General features: G+C 39.3%; 1 pseudogene; it reads left to right on the top strand.

The window, feature by feature from the left end:
* The first annotated feature begins 305 nt into the window (after positions 1-305).
* The window catches only part of LOC127203650 (vomeronasal type-2 receptor 116-like), a 30,684-nt pseudogene continuing 15,790 nt past the window's right edge, over positions 306-15,199 (top strand).

Genomic DNA, 15,199 nt, shown 5'->3' with positions numbered 1-15,199 from the left:
GTAGTCTCAGATGAAATCATACTGCCTGTGGCAGAAGATCCTAAAATAATATTTTTTAATCAATAAATGTTATTCTGAAGGCAAGGCCTCAGAATCAAAGCTTGTGGGAATAAAGCATTGGACAATTCCATGGAGGAATGAGGAGTCTTGTCAGAAAAAACAGGGCACGATTCAAGGGATATCTTCAGTCACCAGTAAAATTACAAACAAATGTGCACATACACACACGTGAGCCACGTGTATGTGTGCTGGGCAATGCAGAGTTCACCTTATCATGCTCACAGATGCGCAGGTACTTTGTTAGCATGCTGTTCTCATGGCTTTTTGTCTCTTGCTTTCTGCAGGTTCCACTTCTTCTGTGCTCCTACAGCAGCAGTGAGTGCTTGGTCAGAATAAATTACCGTTTGGACAGTAAAGGAGATGTGATGATTGCTGGATTTTTCCCTACTTTTACTGCCTACCCACTCAACAGAACAATTGATTGGAGAATCACTAAATTTACCAGAGATTTTATGATCGAGTAAGTCTTTTATCCATGTATTCCTTTTCAAGATTTGGCATGTGTGTGCCCCTGGGAAAGCACAGATTGAAGCATCATTATCCCAAGTCTTTACCCCCATTAAGTCATCTCCTCTCTTCCATTCCTGAATCTTTGTGCAGTGCTGTGGCTCATCTGTCACTTTCAAAGGACAAGAAGAATTCTGGGTTTTATTCATTTTATTTTCCACTAGAGACTGGGCATTTCCCCATATTCTTTCCCATGCCTATAACTCCTCAGAGTTTTGATGTTTTCAGTGTTAGCTTTACAGGAGAATGATTATATAATAGAAGATTCATAGAGTATTTGATGGGATTCTAGAAATCTGGCTGTGCTCCTGGGAAAAGACATAGTGTCACTGAGTTAGTGACCAGCGATATCCTCGTGTGAGGCTGAAGTGACAAATAATGTCTGTGTTTGCTTAGGAGCAGGAATGTCAGAAGTAGGAATTGGGACCTATTTTATGCTTCAAAAATACCTTCATCTGTCTCAGATGATTTTATCTGATTTTTAATATTTATATTCTCTGATAGCTTCTCTGACAACTTGCCATTTTTTACCTGTTTTCCTGAATATATGTCCGCTTGTTCACTGTCATGAATGTGTTCCCGTGCACACAGTGACTGTGATGCTGCCTCTCAAAGATGTTTCTAGGGATTCAAATGATACAAGATTGAGACATAGTGTCAGACAAGTCTGTTTGAGTTTCTTAGGTCCTACCAATGAGAAACAATCATGCCTCTCAAAGATGTTTCTAGGCATTCTCAATGATACAAGATTGAGACATAGTGTCAGACAAGTCTGTTTGAGTTTCTTAGGTCCTACCAATGAGAAACAATCATGCCTCTCAAAGATGTTTCTAGGCATTCTCAATGATACAAGATTGAGACATAGTGTCAGACAAGTCTGTTTGAGTTTCTTAGGTCCTACCAATGAGAAACAATCATGCCTCTCAAAGATGTTTCTAGGCATTCTCAATGATACAAGATTGAGACATAGTGTCGGACAAGTCTGTTTGAGTTTCTTAGGTCCTACCAATGAGAAACAGTCATGCATGTTAGTGCTTAAAGGACGTCAGGTGTATTTTATCTCAGGCAGATATGCCCACAGCTGCTGCAGGTGACTGCATAATAAGTACCTGAAAATGAGAAGTGCAGCTTGGACTCAAGTCTGAACTCAAAACAGAACACGGTAACGCATACTCTGGAATTAGGTTGGAAACAATGGGTGGAAAGCCACCTAAAATAAGCACAGGAGTGAAAAATGGATCATTGTCAGTGTGGCGTTACTGTGTCTGCTGAAAAGTGGCTGTGGAGTAAGTAATCAGCTCAGAAGTGGAAGAGGGAAAATGTTCCAGTTAGAATGTCATTTGACATTAAGGATATTGTAATAGGTTTAGTCTAAAATGGACCTACAAAGGCAGCACGGGAAATTTAAAATTTGGTATCCGGATAAAATAGTCTACTGGCCTCAGGGATCATTGCTTACTTCAGATAAAATTACAAAGCTGTATGGTCTACATTTGCACCTTGTATGCTAAGGAGACTGGTCTGCTTCACAGCAGATACTGTCCTTGTCCCTCACCTCCTCTCCTTTCCAATCTCAACAGCCCAGGAACCACTGTGCATCAGCCTGAGTCCCTCTTCAGGGTGTACAGCAGCATCCCCATGTCTGCTAAGATCACACTTGTAATTACGTGATCTCTCTGGGGCTGGCTTGTCTAATATGTACAGGAAGAGAGTGCTGTGCAAGTGTGACTTAGTACCTTATGGAGTTAGAAATTAAGCTAAAATAGTCAAAATTATAAAAGCAATCAACAATGAACATATCTGATTAAGGCAACACATTTCAAATCATACTTTTTCTAGAAAGTGGGACACATTCAAGTATATTATACTCTTCAAGGCTCACAAATGATTTCACACTTTTGATAAAGTTTTTCACACAAATGTAAGAGACTTTACCTGTAATTTGAAAGAGGAATTGTTCTTTCGTCGGTTAAATTTCCTCAGATTCTAATTATAACTTCATAAGTATATTTATCTTAATTACCATAAATGTAAAATATCATAAGTAGTACTACATTTAGCATTATATTCTCTGACATTAATTTTGTGTTGTCTAATTTTCTAATTGGATTTTACTTCCTTGTTGTCAAAATCAGGAAGACGGTAAGCGAATACATGATAGGCTCAGAATATGCAAACTGTGTCTACCTTCTGATTAAAGCAGATTAATTTACAAGAGCACATGTATTCGCATTATAGGATCTTTTATGCATGGTGGTTAACTTCCCTGCAAAATAATAATGACAGGCACTTCTCTCCCTATGTAGGAGAGTGATTTTCCTTCAAGTTAACTTAAAAATAGGACTGACTTAGTCATTTTACAAATTATGTGTCTATTTGTATATTAATAACTCGAAACTATTTTTGTATTAAAATAATATAAAAGGTCAGATTTTAATATTTTTCTTTTTCTGTGTGTATTTTTCCATTATTTGTTGTTTTTTAAAGATTTATTTTTTTATTATTAGTATTCAGGGATCTGGCTACATGTACATTAGCAGGCCAACAAAAGGGAATCCAATCACATTATAGATGGTTGTGAGCCACCATGTGGTTGCTGGGAATTGAACTCAGGACCTCTGGAAGAGTAGTCAGTGCTCTTAACCAATGGGCCATCTCTCCAGCCACCATTTTTCACTATTTTTCAAATTAATGGACATAGTGTCTGCTTATTGGTTATTTGAAAACACTTTATGATGCAATATTTGTTGTAAATATTTATTATAGTTCATGCTGAATATATAAAATAACATAAACTTTTAGTTGTACAAGTTATATTTATCAGTTATCAACGCCATATTTTCTTTTTTTTTTCAAAGCCATATTTTAAAAATCGGCACTTCTTTTCAGTTTTGTTCAAAAAATATTTGCACTAATTACTTTAAGTTTTGCATTGCCATACCAGTAATACTATCAGTAATATTTGTACACATTCATTTATGATCATGACATCAATATCTGTTTGTGAGATAATTCATCCTATGTGAATTGTGCAATGATTGATTACATTAACATACCTTTCTTTTCAACTTTAATCATATTAATTGTACGTCTTATAACAAACCCTGTGCTACCAAACCCAAATGTCTTGCTGGGCATCATGGTAGTGCATGCCTTTAATAGGAGAATTTCTGAGGCACAGACATTTCATTTTGGTTTGTTTGTTTGTTTGTTTGTTTTTGTTGTTTGAGACAGGGTCTCTCTGTGTAGCCTCGGCCGTCCTGGACTCTTTGTAGACCAGGCTGGCCTCAAACTCACAGCGATCCGCCTGCCTTTGCCTCCGGAGTGCTAGGATTACAGGCGTGTGCCACCATGCCCGGCTAAAGCTACCTGGATGGAACTTAGAGAACCAAGATCAACAGTACTGTTTAGTTTTTTTGTTTTGTTTTGTTGTACTTTGGGGGGGTTTGGTTTGTTTGTTTCTAGGGTCTCTCTGTGTAGCCTTGGCTGTCTAAGACTCACTTTGTAGACTATGCTGGACTCGAACTCACAGCCATCTACCTGCCTCTGCCTCCCAAGTGATGAGGTTAAAGCCTTGCGCCACCACTGCCTAGAGGCACAGACATTTCAAGGCAAGCATTGTCTACACAGAAACTCTGAAACACCCAAACAAATATACTGGTACTTTTTGAAGAAATTATCTTTCTTAACTTCTCTTAAGTGCCTGGGATACTTTATAAATAGAACTAGTAAAACAGCATGGTTTGTAAATACTTTTGGTGAAAATTCATGTATAATACTGTCTGGGGAGGAAATAAACCTCTCCTTTTTTTTATTTCTTGAGACAGAGTTTCTCTGTGTAGCCTTGGCTGTCCTAAACTCACTTTGTAGACCAGGCTGGCCTCAAACTCACAGCGATCTGCCTGCCTCTGCCAACCGAGTGTTGACATTAAAGGCGTGCACCACCTCCACCTGGTATAAACCGCTCTTGAGTTGCCCACAGTGTGTTTGTGTCTTGGTGTCCAGGAGGACAAAATGTCAAGCTCTAAGCCTGTGTGCTCACAGTGAGATGAGCAACCATTGTCCTGTAAAGTTTTGCGTTGTTGTGTACGTAGTGTGTAGAAACATAAAGGAGTCCTTATTTACATCACTTGTCTCTAGAAATGTAAAAAAAAAAAAAAAAAAGCTTTGAAACTAATATATTTTGTGTTTCAAAAATTCTCAATTTTTACAACATCATAGGGACAAAATACTTATATTTTGAAGATACTTTGAAAGTATTGTTCTATGTGGGGGGTCCTTGAAGGCAGCTGAGTACATAGTAGACAAACAATACTTTCTGTACACATGTTTTCTACCTAGAGGTTCACAAGAGCACAAGGTGTGTTAAATGTAGTGATAGAACTGACTAATGAGGTCACCTAACTTCAGAATTTCTCTAATTCATTTTTTCCCTGTATTAGAGGTCTATTGCTGAAAAGGGGGTGTTAAAACCACAAACCATCTCTGTGCTGGGGTTGATCTGTGCTTTTAAAACTAGTATTGTTTCCGTGGTGAAGTTGGGTGATCCTGTGTTTGACATGAGCATGATTAGGATTGTCATGCCCTGTTGTTGACTTTTTCCCTTGATGAGTATAAAGCACCCTTCACCAGCTCTTCTGGATAGGTTCTGTTTGATGTTGATTTTGTCGCATCTCTTTTGGAGGCTAGGGGATCTTTTTTTTTTTTTTTTTTTTTTACTTATTTTATTTATTTATTTATTTATTACCAAGAAGAGACTTGATACCCTATGAGCATATACAGGGGGAGGAAATCCCCCTCAGGAACAGTCATAGGGGAGGAGAATAAGGGGGAAATGGGACGGAGGGAAGAATGGGAGGATACAAGAGATGGGATAACCATTGAGATGTAACAAGAATAAGTTAAAGAATAAATAAATAGCTAGGGGATATTTTAAGACAGGTTTTCTCTGTGTAGCCCTGGCTGTTCTGGATTTGCTTTATAGACCAGGCTGGCCTTGAACTCACAGAGATCTACCTGCCTCTGCCTTCCCAAGTACTAGGACTATAGGCATGTGCCACCACACCTGGCTTATTTTGCTATAACTTAAGATAGCTATGCCTTCTGGGATTAGTTTTTCTTATTTTTATTATTTTCAATATATTGAACTCAGCTTTCCATCCCTCCACTTCTCCCATCCCTACCGCAATTTCTTCTCCATCCAATCCACACCTCCATTTTCCTTCAGAAAAGAGCAGGCCTCTCGGGATTATCAACCAAACACCACATGGCAAGATACAACAGGACTGGGCACAAATACTCATATCAAGTGGGTAAGGCAACCATGTAGGAGAAAATGGGTCCCAAGAGCAGATGAAAGAGTCAGGGATAACCCCACTCCCACCATTAGTAGTCCCACAAGAACATGAGCCAAAAAAACATAACATATGCAAAGGGCCTAGTACAGACCAATATACACTCAGTCATTGCTGCTTTAATCTCTGTGAGCCCCTGTGAGCCCTGCTCATTTGATGCTGTGAACTGTGCTCTCCTGGTGTTCTTAACCCCTCTGTCTCCAAAAATTCTTCCTCTCCTTCTTTCATGTAGTTCCCAAAGCTCCAAGAGGAGTGACCCAATGGAGATCTCCAAATTGGGTCTCTCTCCACCTAATATTTGGCTGTGGGTCTATGCATCTGTTCCCAACAGCTGCCATCAGAGGCCTCTGTGATGACGACTGGGCTCAACACTAATCAGTGGATATAGCAGAATATCATTCAGAATGTTTATTGATTTTTTTTTCTTCCTATGTCTCTAAGCTATCAAGCCTAAATTTCCTGGTCATCCAAGCAGTGTTCAGCATGGGTTCCCTCTCCTGGTGTGGGCCTCAAATTAAACCAGTCATTCATTGCCCAAGTTCTGCCTCTCCATAGCCTCAGCACATTTTTCAGGCAGAACACATTGTAGGTGGAAGGTTTTGTGTCATTGGTGTCCCACTCCTAACACTGGAATGTTTGCCTGGTTATAGAAGATGGACGGTTCAGGCTCCATATCCTCATTAACTAGAAACCCTCACTAGGATCACACTTGTAGAATCCTGGAAGCTTCTATCGCACTGTTTCCACATCACTCCCCAAATGCCCCCCAACTCCAGTCATCTCTCCACATATTCTCCCCCTTCATCCCATCCTCCACGTATGCCTGACCACTCCTATTCTCATCCCCACCATCCACAATCCATCCATGAAATCTATTCTATTTCCCCTTTGCAGGGACATCCATGCATTCCACTTAGAGGCCTCCTTGTTATTTAGCCACTTTGGGTCTTTGGGTTGTAGCATAATTATCATTTACTTAACAATCGGTATCCATTTATATATGAATACATATCATGTTTGTCTTTCTAGGTCTGAGTTCCCTCACTTGGGATGACTTTTTTCTAGGTCCATCTATTTGCCTGAAATTCTCATAAAATGTCATTTTTTCTAAAAGCTGAATAATACTTCATTGTATAAATATAAAACATTTTCTTTACCCATTCTTCAGTTGAGAGACATCTACATTGTTCGCAGTTTCTGGATATTATGGATAAAGCTGCTATGAACAGAGTAGAGCAAGTGTCCTTGTGACAGGATGGAGGATCCTTTGAATATATGCCCAAGAGTGGTATAGTTGGGCCTGATGTAGTTCAATTCCCAGTTTTCTAAGGAACTGCCACATTGATAGCCAAAGTGACTGTACAAGTTTGCACTCCCACCAGCAATGGAGGAGTGTTCCCCTCGCTCCACATCCTTAATGACATGAGCAGTCACTTGCATTATTAACCTTAGTCCTTCTGACAGGTATTAGATGGAATCTCAAAGTCATTTTTATTTGTGTTATCCTGAGGGCTAAAGATGTTAAACATTCCTTTAAGTGTTTCTCAGCCATTTGAGTTTCCTATCTTGAGTTATCTTTATTTATCTCTGTGCCCCTTTATTTTAACTGGAATATTTTGTCTGTTGATGTCTAGATTCTTGAGTTCTTTATATTTTTTGGATATTAGCCCTCTATCAGATGAGGAGTTGGCAAAAATATTTTCCTGTATTGATAATGTCCTTTGCCTTCCAGAAACCTATCAGTTTCACGAGTTTCATTTATTGATTGTTGACCTTAGAGCAAGAGCTAGCCCATCCAAGTTCTGTTCAGAAAGTCATCTCCTCTGCTAATACATCCAAGGCTACTCTCCAATTACTCTTCTGTTAAGTTCTGTATCTGGTTTTGTCTTAGAGCTTTGAACCACTTGGACTTGAGTTTTGCTCAGGATAATAAATATGGATCTATTTGCATTCTTCTACATGCAGACATCTAGTCAGACCACCACCATTTGTTGAAGTTTTTTTCATCGTATATTTCTGGCTTTTTATTAAAAACCAGGTGTCCATAGGTGTGTGGATTTATGTATCAGTGTTCAATTCAATTACATTGATCAACATGTCTGTTTTTGTGCCAATACCATGCAAATTTTATTGCTTTTGCTCTGTAGTACTGCTTGAAATCAGGATGGTGATAGCTCCAAATTCTTTTTTTTTACTATTTGGGACTATAATAGCTATTCTGAGTTTATCTTTTTCATATAAAACTGAGTTTTGTTCTTTCAGTGTCTGAGAAGAATTTTCACTGAGTTGGAATTTTGATGGGGATTGCATTGAATCTATAGATTATATTTGGTAGGATGGCCAATTTTACTGTTACTCTTACAATCCATCAGCATGGAATATCTTTTTCCATCTTCTGATCTTCTCAGTATTTTCTTCAATAACTTGAAGATCTTGACATACAGGTCTTTCACTTGTTTGGGTAGTAATACCAAGTTATTTTATATTATTTGAGTATACTGTGAAGGGAGTGTTTCCCCAATTTCTTTCTCAGTCCACTTGTTCTTTGTACAAACAATGACTGCTTTTTTTTTTTTACCTATTTTGTATCCATCCACTTCACTGAAGGTGTTTACTGGCTGTAGGAGTTCCCTGCTAGGACTCTGGGCATCACTCATGTATATTATCATATCGGATGCAAATGGAGATACTTTGAATTCTTTATTTCAAATTAAATCTGCTTGATCACTTTTAGTGTCTTATTGCTCTAGCTAAAACTTCAAGTACTGTATTGACTGGATAGAGAGAGAACAGACAGATTTGTCGTGAACCTGATTATAGTGGAATTTCTTTAAGTTGCTCTCTATTTAATTTGATGTTGGATACTGGCTTTCTATAAATTGCCTTTATTATGTTGAGGTATGTTCCTTGTGTCTTACTCTCTCTAGCCTGCTTACCTTTATTTACATTTGCTTGGATACCTGAAATTAAGCCAACATGGTCATGGTGAATTATATCTTTGATGTGTTCTTGTATTTAGTGTGGAAGTATTTTATTGAGTATTTTTGCATCAATGTTCATTAGAGAAATTGGTCTGAAATCTCTTTTTATGTTGGATCTCTGTGTGTTTTAGGTATCAATGTGACTGTGTCCTCATAGAATGAATTTGGTAATGTTCCACTCATTTCTATCTTTTGGAATAGCTTGAAGAGTATCAATATTAGCTCTATCTTTAAGGTCTGGTAGAATTCTTCACTGAAACCATCTGGCCCTGGGCTTTTTTTGGTTGGGAGACTATTAACAACTGCTTCTATTGCTGTAGGAGAAATAGGACTATTTAATTTGTTTATCTGATCTTGATTCAAATTTGGTAAGTGGAATTGATCAAGAAAATTGTCCATTTCACTTAGATTTTCAAATTTTGTGGCATGTATGCCTTTAAAGTAGGATCTTATGATTCTTTGTATTTCTTCAGTGTCTGTTGTTATGTCTCCCTTTTCATTTCTGATTTTGTTAATTTGGATAGTGTTGCTCTGCCTTTTAGTTAGTTTGCCTAACAGTTTGTCTATCTTCTTGATTTTCTCAAAGAACCAGCTCCTAGTTTTGTTGATTCTTTGAATTGTTCTCTTTGTTGTAATTTATTGATTTCAGCCCTGAGTTTGATTATTTCCAGACATCTACTCCTCTTGGATGTTTCTGCTTTTTTTCTAGGACTTCCAGATATGTCGTTAAGTTGCTTACATGGGATGTTTCCAATTTCTTTATAAAGGTACTTAGTGCTATGAATTTCCCTCTTAGTACTGCTTTCAATGTGTCCCACAGATTTGGGTATGTTGTTCTTTTATTTTTGTTGAATTTCAGGAAGTCCTTAATTTCTTCTCTGACCCAGGTGTCATTAAGTAGAGAGTTGTTTAGTTTCCATGTGTATGTGTAGGCTTTTTGATATTTCTGGTCTTGTTGAAGTCCAGGATTAGGCCATGATAATCTGATAGTATACAAAACATTATTTCAATCTCTTTGAATCTGTTGAGGCTTGCTTTGTGACCTACTATATGATCAATTTTGGAGAAGGGTCCATGGGATTCTGAAAAAAAGGTATAATCTTTTGTGTTTGGGTGAAAATTCTGTAGATATCTGTTAGATCTATTTGATTCATGACATTGGTTAGTGTCCTTATTTCTAAGTTTAGTTTCTGTTTTGCTGACCTATCCTTTGGTGAAAGTGGGGTGTTGAAGTCTCCCACTATTAGGGATCGATGTGTGGTTTAAGCTTTGTTAATAATAGTTCTTTTACAAATGCGGATGCCCTTGAATTGGGAGCATTGATGTTTAGAATTGTGAGGTCCTCTTGGTTGACATTACCTGTGATGAGTATGAAGTGGCCATCTTCATCTCTTTTGATTAATTTTGGTTGGAAGTCTATTTTATTGGATATTAAAATGGCTACAGCAGTTTGCTGCTTCTGTCCATTTGCTTGGAATACCTTTTCCAGCCCTGAGGTAAGGTGTATCCCTGTGGCTGAGGTGCATTTCTTGAATGCAGAAAAATGTTGGGTCTTGTTTATGAATCCATTCAGTTAGTCTGTGCCTTTTTATTGGAGAATTGACACCATTGATGTTGAGGGATATTGAGGACCTGTGAGCGTTGAGTCCCTTGTTTTTGACGCTGTTTGCAGTAGAGTGTTTGTGCAGTTATGTTTTTGTGACAGTGTAGTTATCTATTTCCCATGTAATTTTGGTTGTAGCTTCTCACTTTAGGTTTGAGATTTCCTTCTAGTATCTCCAGTAAGGCCACAAAACAAGGATGCCCAACCATGTTTACAGCAGCCTTATTCATAATAGCCAGAATCTGGAAACAACCTAAATGTCCCTCAGTTAAAAAATAGTTAAAGTTTACACTATGGAATACTACTCATCTATTAAAATTAACAAAATGCTGTGGACAAATCAATAGAACTAGAAATGATCATACTGAGTGATTTAACCCAGAAGCAGAAAGACTCGCGTGGTATGTACTCACTTATAATTGGACACTAGCACAAAAGGGATGTCCCATGAAAGTCTTCACTTACAAAGAGATTGGGATAGATGTGAGGGCATCCTATTGGGGCTCTCAGTAAGAGAAATATAGGAGAATGGGGAGATAGAATGATCCAGAGGGACCTAGAAACTGACAAGAGGAACATCATGATGGGTGGATCTGCACCCAGGGTTGGATAGTCTGATCAAACTACTGCACCAACCAAGGACAATACAAGAAATAAACATCAAACCCCTACTCTGATCTAGCCAATGGACAGGACATTCTCCACAGTTGTGTGGAGAGCAGGGACTGACTCTGACATGGATTCTGATGCCCCATATTTGACCACTTCCCCTTGGTGGGGAGACTTGGTGGCACTCAGAGAAAGAATAGGCAGGCTATCAAGATGAGACTTGATAGCCTATGACCATATAGTGGGGGAGGAAGTCCCCCTTGGTCATAGATCTAGAGGAGGGGAATAGGGTGAAAGTAGGAGGGAGCTAGGAATGGGAGGGTACAAGTGATGGGATAACAATTTAAATATAATCTGAATAAGTTAATAAAAAAGGAAAAAAGATGTTATTCATCTCCCTTTCCACAGATCCTACCAAAATGGAGAAAATAACATTATATTCTTATGAATCACTAAAAAGGAGAAAATAACATTGCATTTTTGTGAATCACTAAAAGTATGTCAACATGGGAATGAACTTTGACACCCAAGTCAACTAACTATTCACAAAATACTACCCTAATGAAATGAATATTTATGAATATTATGTTTTTTCTCATAAAAGTCATAATATTCCTCCATGTGTGTGTAGACTTGGCTGTTAAAGGGTGGAAGTTATTTTCTTCCCTACTGACTATTAAATGAGTGAGTAACTAGATCAGAGTACATGCTGAAGATGGCATCACCAAACATGCATGGTATCTGATCTGCAGGATAGAGATTAGGGACACAGCTGGAAGAAACAGACCACAAGACCAGGAGAGCCCTAGAGGAGAGGGATCTGCACAGTGGGTCCAGCCTTGGGCCATCCAACTGGCCCATGGAGAATAGGTTCCCAGTCCCCAGAATCTGGACTCATACCTGCCTGTGAGCTGCAGCTGTGCTCTATATCACGGACTTGGTATCAGGGACTGAACTATGGGCAGTGATGCACCAGAGTCTGAAGCTGCTGGCCTGGGGACAACTCAGGAAAACAGGTGGATCTGACATCAGACTGCCCAGGAGCTGGAAATCACATGGGCACAACGTCCAAAGCCCAGCACAACCTAGAGTGCCATACCTGTGCTCCTTCTCTCTCCCTCTCTGAATGTTCTGTGGGCCATATAGAAACAGTGTCAGTGTCTGCTAGCCAAGGGGGAGCCAAGTGTGTGGATCTGGGATAGAACTGATCTTAGATCATCTTTCCAGCCCATGGAGGGACTCCTCTATATGGGGCCCAGGCATCTGTGGCTCTATAGCTGTAATCTCGGGTTGATTGATCTGAGGTGGCACTTTCTTAATGGATCGAGAAAAAACCTAGCCAGCTGCCCCCAGAGGACTGTTCCTGAAGAGTTGGGTGGAACTGAACCAATGTGAATGCTTCAGGCAGAAGCCTAGCCAGCTACCCCAGCCCAGCAGGGCTCCCACGCTCATGGGAGGGACTAAACTGCCCAAAGGGATAAGGCTGAAACCTAGCCAGCCACCAGAAACTAGGAAGACCCAGGAAGCCATTTCTGCAAGCTGAGGCAGAACACAGCTAGCTACCACAACACAGTGGAAGTTCTGGTTCTCAGGCCAGACTGAACCTGCCTGAAAGGATCAGGCTGAAGCCTACCCAACTGCCACAAGCCAGAGAGCAGTATCTGCTCTCTCAGGCAGGACTGAACCAAGCCCGTGGCCTGGACAGTTCAGGAAGAAGCCTAGCCAACTGCCACATGCCAGCAGGGGTTCTGACACTCTAGAGCAGACTGAGCATAGCCCCCCCAAAGCCTCAATGCCCAAGGGTGAGGTTTTCAAAGCCTAGCCAAAGGCATGATAACCGGCTTTATCTACACTACCTCGAACTGATCCTTGGGCTGCAGAGCACCAGCACCTGCCTCTGTTCACCCACTGGGGAGGCCAAGGTGTGGAGCAAAGTCCCCTGTGGCTGAAACCAGGTTGCCTGCCAGATTCAGGGAAGGGTTCCCTGATCTCAAGTGAGGGCCCTCGACTTATAGACATTCACCAACAAACTGCTCTCAAAGACCAGTGAAGGACACCAGAAACTACCTCCCAACATAAGAGACAGTAAGATCACTAAAGGCCAGCTTAAAAACACAAACAACAAAAACCAAAACAATATGGCATCTCTAGATCCCAGCTATCCCAAAGAATTCAACCCTGAGAACTCAAACACAAATGAAGAACAAGAAAATGAGCTCAAATCCTGAGAAACAGAGATGATACTGGAGGAAATGAATAAAATCTGTAAACAAATGCAGGAAGATGTAGCCAAACAGATTGAAGACATTAAAGGGGCACTGGAAGAAATTCAGGAAAATACAATCAGTGAGAGAAATCAATAAAACAGTTCACAATCTGAAGATGAAAATGGAAACAATGGTAAAAGCACAGACAGAAGAAAGCTGGGAATGAGAGAACTTAGAGAAGAAAGCAAATAATGCAGACGGAAGCTTCTCTAACAGAATTCAAGAGATGGAGGAAAGAATCTCTGGAGTAGACGATACAACTGTAGAATTTGATGCAACCATCAAAGAAAATGTTAATTCTGAAAAATTCCTGACACAAAACGTCCAAGAAATCAAGAACACCATGAAGAGACAAAACCTGAGGATAATAGGAATTGAGGAAAGAGAAGATGGCTCCAAGGCCCAGAAAATATTTTCAAGAAAATCATAGAAGAAAATTTCTCCAGTTTAAAGAAGGAGATTCATAAAAACAAACAGGAGGCCTACAGAACACCTAATAGAATAGACCAGAAAAAAAAATCCTCCCACCACATAATAATCAAAACACAAAATGTACAGAATAAAGAAAAATATTAAACACGACAAGCGGAAAAGGCCAAGTAACATTTAATGGCAAAGCTATGAGAATTATACCTGACTTCTCAGCAGAGACCATAAAAGCCAAAAGAGCCCTGGCACAGGTCCTGAAAACCCTAAGAGATCACAGATGCCAGTCAAGACTACTCTTCCAATCAAAACTTTCAATAACAATTAATGGAGAAAACAAGATATTCCATGACAAAAAAATTCAAACAGTAATGATCCACAATTCCGACCTTCCTGAAGTTACTAGAAGGAAATTTCCAACCCAAAGTGACAAGCTACACCCAAAATTACACAGGAAATAGATAAGTACACTGTTGCAAAAACATAACCACTCAAAAATTCTACTGCAGTCAACATCAAAATCAAGGGACTTAACAGTCACTGGTCAGTAATATCTCTCAACAGCAGTGGTCTCAATTCTTCAATAAAAATATACAGACTAACTGAACGGATGCATAAACAAGATCCAAGATTCTTTGGCATTCAAAAAACATATCTCACCCCCAAGTATAGACATCACAACAGAGTAGAAAGCTAAAAAAGGATATTCCAAGCAAACAGACACATGAAGCAAGGTGGTGTAGCCATTTTAATATCTAATAAAATAGACTTTCAACCAAAATTAATCAGAAGGGATGAGAAAGGATACTTCATAGTCATCAAAGGTAAAGTCAACCAAGATGGCATCACAATTCTGAACATCTATGCCCGCAATACAAGGGCACCTATATTTGTAAAAGAACTATTAACAAAGCTTAAATTACATATCTATCCCCACACATTAATAGTGGGAGACTTCACAACCCTATTTTCTCCAAAGGATAGGTCAACAAAACAGAAACGAAACCAAGAAATAAGGACACTAACCAATGTCATGAATCAAATGGATATAACATATATCTACAGAATTCTTCAACTAACACAAAAAGATTATACCTTTTCAGCACCTCAGGGAACCTTCTCCAAAACTGATCATATGTTAGATCACAAAGAAAGCTTCAACAGATACAGGAAGAATGAAATAATACCTTGAATATTATCAGATCACCATGGACTAAAGCTGGACTTCAACAGTGGAAATAACAAAAAGCCTGCACACACATAGAAACTAAACAACTCTCTACCCACTTGCTCTCCGCATGTGAAAACCTGATCCTTTTTTGGTGAAATGAGGAGCAGAGGCAAAAGAATTCCCACCCTCTCATGGGCTACAAAATGCCCTGGTGTTATATA

This window comes from Acomys russatus, chromosome 19 (assembly GCF_903995435.1).
Source record: "Acomys russatus chromosome 19, mAcoRus1.1, whole genome shotgun sequence".
In the NCBI taxonomy this organism is placed as follows: Eukaryota; Metazoa; Chordata; class Mammalia; order Rodentia; family Muridae; genus Acomys; species Acomys russatus.
The sequence above is the reverse complement of the archived record's forward strand: the minus strand, read 5'-3'. Positions and strand labels throughout refer to the sequence as shown.